Source organism: Leptonychotes weddellii, chromosome 13 (assembly GCF_054177405.1).
Source record: "Leptonychotes weddellii isolate Sample4059 chromosome 13, ASM5417740v2, whole genome shotgun sequence".
Lineage (NCBI taxonomy): Eukaryota > Metazoa > Chordata > Mammalia > Carnivora > Phocidae > Leptonychotes > Leptonychotes weddellii.
The window spans coordinates 41902736-41908501 of record NC_138381.1 but is presented as its reverse complement, the minus strand read 5'-3'; the positions used below and the strand labels follow the sequence as shown (position 1 = coordinate 41908501).

Below are 5766 nucleotides of genomic sequence, written 5' to 3'. Positions count from 1 at the left end.
TTCTGTCCCCTTTTTGTCGTCAAGACTCTCCGTCTCAGAGCAGGCTTCCTGGTCATCCTACTGGGGAAAAATGCTCTGTGTAACTGACCAGCCCCTGAGTGCTTCCAACCCACAATATGCCTCAGAACGATGTAGGGAAAGGTCTGTGAGAGTCGAGGTGTGCTGCAGGCTGAGCTGCCAGAGCCCTGTGCCCTCCATCCATCCTTCCTGTGTAGGACAATTGAGCTAATTAATGTGACCAGAGAACAGTTGAGCTGCTAATGAGTGCCAAGAAAGTGTTGGGAGTCCAAGACAAACGACGCTTGGCTCATATTGTAAACAGCTTAAGTTTCGGTGTTGAAAATTACTTCGGTTTTACTTAAATCATCTTCTGTACCATGCAGCCAGTTTTGAGAATGGATGCACGACAGAGCCACCCCATCTGCAATGAATAGTCTCTCCACTTTATTTAGCTTGTGGTATGAGGTAGAAGTGGCGGGGTGGGGGTGGGGGTGCTCACAGCCCGTCCAAGGCAAGGCATCATGGAAGAAGGAGAGAGAGGGGGACCATGTGTGTGACAACTTTGGTTAGCCCAGGTAAGAAAGAGCAAAGTAATCAGGTTAAAACTGTATTTCAATTTCCTTCTCTGAAGAATGTGTTACTAAGTGGATTAATGTGTTGTTTCTTTTATCTGAAGATCTGTGGTAACTCCTATCTCCTGAAATGAGATGAGTCTGCTGTGTTTCAACAGAAGCAGATGACCAGGCATTATAGAAAAATGGTAAGGGAATTTTATAACATTTTAGGGGAAAATTTGTACCTGTGCATGTACTTTTTTAGTCACTGAGATAATGCTGTTCATCACGTGAAAAGGCAGCCAAGGTAGACACGCTGGGGTCTGAATCCCCATGCTGCCACTTGCTGGCTGTTAGACCCAACTATGTTCCTCAATCTAAGACTCAACTTCTCCCCTTGCCAAGTGAACTTCTCCCCTTGCCGAGTGAGGGTGATTATAATACCTACCTCGAGGGTTTGTTAAAAGGAATCAATGAAATAATACGTGGTCGCTCTACAGTCTGTGTTCAGGAAACAAATCCTAGCTCAGATCATTTCTCTCTCAGATCATTATAAGATTAAATAGTCCAATGTGTTAGGGGACCTGTACATAGTAGGTGTTGTAAATATTATTACTCTTCCTCTCCCTCCCGGGTGGTTAGATTTGTTGAAACATTCACTCTAAGACGATGCTCCTATTTACTTTCTATACTTCAGGTCATTTTGTGGAATTATCTTGTGAATTTTAGTATTACATCTACCTGCAACCTTTAAATCAATGTGTCTCCTGAAGGGACCAAACTCTGATTCACACACAGAAAACAAGCAAACGCAACCACAAACAAATTCCACACTCAGTCACCATTTGAGGACCACACGTGAGGATCATGCCTGGGCTCTCCCAGGCACCAAGTTATCCGGTCAACTTCATACATGTCCATCTGGTTCAGGGTCATAAACCAGAACTCCTTGGCTTGCCCCTCAGACCTCAGAAATCTCTTAGAGCGAAGAGTATTTCTACAGGCCTGGCTCTATGATTTATCGTCGTCCTTATGTATTCCAAGTCATGGGGATAGGAAGAAGGCCCTAAATGCCAAGGTTTTAAAGACAGTGCCTCATAGAAATGACCATAAATAGCAACTCAGGAGGCCACTTACATGAAGTTAGACCCGTTTAGGACTAGGGGCTATTACAGTGTGAGCTTATCATAACTTGATTCAAGTGCAATAAGCAAGAAGTCGAGAAGATGACCAGTCAGTGCGAGAAAGCCAAGCGGAGATCAGATAACCACATTAAAAAGATTAAAATGTCCAGCCTGCTATAAATGCCTGCTAAAATCCTAAAAAGGAGTCTGGAGAGACCCATAAAATCATAACTAAGAAAGTAAGGGAGCCCTGAAGCTTTAACCAGATGTTCCTGTGATATGATGACTATGTTAGTAAATTTTCATCCTAGCAATACAGCTCTGTATTGATCTTTTGCTTTTATTAGTCAGTGCTGCTATGAGATTAAATATTGTCTGGAAGGAAATACAGGCTTCCCTCTCTAGAAGTCTCTTCTCAGTAACCCAGTGTTTGTTATCGCAAAGCGCACGAGGGAGTTTATAATGAATTGCACAACAAAGCAGGGGCTTGAGTCTATAAAAAGAGTTATATAAGGGGTAGCCTTATAGAGAATAACCTTATTTGGGAAGCAAGCATTGTATGCCCTCCTGAGTGGGAAACCTACGGAGAGCTGTCTGAAACAGAAATAGACACGAGTATTTATAACCAGGAGCACAATCGCAATACACAGTGCTAAACACTTAATCTATGGTTAGATTTTACTCCAGATCCAAGCTGAAGTCAGCAGAATTAAATCTTCAAGTGCATTTCAGCAGCCTTAAATCCTTCTGATACTGTTAGCGGTGGCAGGGTTCCAAAATGCATTCTGTTAATAAGACAGTAAAGTATAAAATCAAGTTATCTCCTTCAAGGAGAAAAACACAGAGCAAAGAAAACGAATCTTGTAAAATTACATTCCCAGCACTCAGGCCTTTTCTACCTGAGTTCCTTTCAATTTATTCTTTTACTACCAGACCATTCTCCTTGACAAATAACAGAAAAAGAGAAATCATCTCCCACCTTTTTTTTATTATTATTATTTTTAACTATGAAAGGAATAGTACCCCTGAAAAAAGGTTTAGGATTTTTCCTTCTTTTTTTTTTTTTTTTAGATTATTTATTTATTTATTTGAGAGAGAGAGAATGAGAGAGAGAGCATGAGAGGGAAGAGGGTCAGAGGGAGAAGCAGACTCCCTGCTCAGCAGGGAGCCTGATGTGGGACTCGATTCCGGGACTCCAGGATCATGACCTGAGCCGAAGGCAGTTGCTTAACCAACTGAGCCACCCATCTTATCTTTACAGGTCAGAGGAGGTTAAGATTTTGCCAATCAGCTTGCAATATACAGTATGAAGTCTCCTTGGGCTAGCAAAAAGAATTCAGCAGCTGTTACCTTTTCTTTCTCACTTAACATAACTTTTGGTTTACCTGCAGCTAAAAAGAATTTATGCAGCATGCACAGCGGTGTTGTTTAGGTCCCAAAGCAACTGTTAGTTTTCCCAGGAGCAGTATCAAAAGCTTGTTAAACTACCAAAAGGAAGGAAGGAGGAAAGGAAGGAAGGAAGGAAAGAAGGAAGGAAGGAAGGAAGTGAGGGAGGGAGGGAGGGAGGGAGGGAGGAGGGCAAGTAGATCCACTACCAACACCTTTGAACTCATGATGCACTATACTTGCTCAAAATGAACAAAGTCAGAATGAAGCCTAAAACTCCTTCTCCATGCCTGCTCTCACAGACTAGAGTTTGTGCACATCTGGTATGAGAGACCACCCACCGCTCTGAGATCCCTGCAGGGCGCGTTGGGTGAGCTAAGTAATAAATTTTAACCTTAACTCTGAATTTTTTTGCTCTCATGAGTTTTAGTCAAGCTCCCTCTTGTTGCATCAATATGTGTAACTGTTGGCAATTTCATGTTCTTTAGGCAATCTTTTTTTTTTTTTTTGCCTGTCCAGGAGTTAGAAAAAGATAGAAACTCCCTTGTGTTGTGAAACTAATGTGATACAAGAAATTGAGCTGTAGCAATCCATTGGGCAGATACAAAAATACATGAAAGTATAGATTTCTACTCCACTGCGAAACCATGTTATAGTTAGCTGAAAATTTAATACAGGATATTAATGTTTCCCCTCTAAGGTATCTCTTCATAGGTGATGTTGGTTTGGTTTCTTTATTTGTAGATGAAAATGTCTGGAAAATCTATCTGTATTACCTGGATATAATGCCCGTACATAGTGGATAGCATATACCTTGATACCTAAGGACAAAGACACACATGCAAAAAATTGTATCACAGAGAATTATGAAATTAAGTAAAATAAGAACATTAAACATAAATGTAATTGAACCTACAATTAGATCAAAGAGACTTAGAAGTTCTTAAGAATTATTTGTGTTGAGCTAAACAAGATACATAAATTATTTTAGAGACTTCTCTCAGATAATCGCCTAAAATGAAACCCTAAAAGCTTTCATTCTCCTCCCCTAGTCTTGCTAGATTTCATGCAGACCCCTACATTTTAGTTATGACATCAGAGTTAACACTTTATAGATCATAATTCACCCCCATTATCCTTTAGTCAATTTAATGAGTGTAAGAAGATACGATGGCTTTTTAAAGTTGATTTGAGAAGCATTCTAATCTAGGTAGAACTCAAGAGATGCCTTATTTACAGCAACCCAACCACAGATCATGGGTGACTTTGGCAGATGGAAACCTTTTTGTCATTGTTGTTCATTCCATTTGCTTCAGTTTAAGGAGGTGTTATTTTATAAGCTGGTCCTCAAATTCTGGTTGTCCGACCTAGTCATTGCCTCCAGTTTCCAGTGTGTGGCTATTACTATATGGTTTGAGCCACTCTAGTTCATTCTTCAGGCCTAGCTTTTAAGGCTCAGCTCCAAAATGTCCTTCTTTAAATCCTAATGGTTGAAATTAATCGCTCCCCTCATCTAGCCTTCTGTTTGTGTCTACTTTGATTAAAGTGATTTCTGTAAGTGACTTCGTGCCAACTTGTGAGCCTCCTAGACTCACTTCTCATTCTTTCTTAGATCCCCATCCCATAAAATATGCCTCATAAATGTCCCTGAACTGAATTGCCTTTTCTAAAAGCTGGGAATTAAATCCACCCATAGGGAATAGTACGAAGACGAATGAGCAGAAGACAGAAACATATTCTAATGATGTCAGAGATGAAGCCAACACACCTGGTCCCAGAGCCTTGGTAGGGTGTGTATGTAAAACTAAATTAACTGCAAGAGGATTTAATGAGTACAGTGGATGTTCTCATCCTCCAGGTGGCCCCCGGAGAGAATGTTAGCACCATGAGAAGAAGTGGAGAAAGGAAGAGAGGCTGCTGTTGACTCCAGTATAATAAAGACGAGTTCTCTTCCTCTCCATTCCTCCATTCTGCATATTTCAAAATGACAATAAGGGAAACGATTTATAGCCGACTCCAGGTGCCCTTTGCTGTGCAACTCCTGTCTCATCAAGAGAGATGAAAAAGAGACCTCTTTTTCCATAAACAACTCTGAGCCCCATTAATATTGTTCGATTCCCACTTACAGCACTTTCTGCTGCTTGTCTTTGTTCAATGACACTAAAATCCTGGCAACTCAGTCACTCCTCTGTTTCTATACCACCAGATCAGAGCGCCGGAAATGGTCTCCAGCTGGAGGGAATTGGGACACACAGAGACCTAGAAGGGGACCCAGTTGTTGCATTTTGATGCTATCTTCTGATGTCTCCATTATAACTTGCATCATTCTGCGTGATAAGATGTCATCTTAACTTGAGATTCTACCATCACCTTATTGCCCAATGGCACTGTTTCCTTCTCACCACCGCCCCAAAGAGAGAGGTTCTCAAACTTTAGGAGATGCTCTTCCCATTCAGTCAGTCTAGAACTGTATGTAGGTATCAGCATTTTATTATATTGTCCATCCCTGCTGACTCATTTTACTTGGTTGTTAAACACAGTCCTTTGAGTGAAGAGGAAGCAAGATTAAACTGGGTTGTTTTCTACCCAGGTTTGGGGGCAGGGGTTGGTAATAGATGGGTGGGGGAAATTCGAAGAAAGAGTTCCCTCATTTTTTACACTTGAGGAAAGAAAACTTAAGAATATAATATTATAATCAAATT

At 40.9% G+C, this 5766-nt stretch overlaps 1 long non-coding RNA gene across 1 annotated transcript; it reads left to right on the top strand.

Annotated features, from left to right (window-relative positions):
- Window positions 1-690: 690 nt before the first annotated feature.
- On the top strand, window positions 691-5239 carry LOC145716693 (uncharacterized). The gene is made up of 2 exons (XR_014139493.1): window positions 691-760; window positions 4923-5239. It is a non-coding gene; the product is annotated as an uncharacterized LOC145716693 (long non-coding RNA).
- Window positions 5240-5766: the final 527 nt, after the last annotated feature.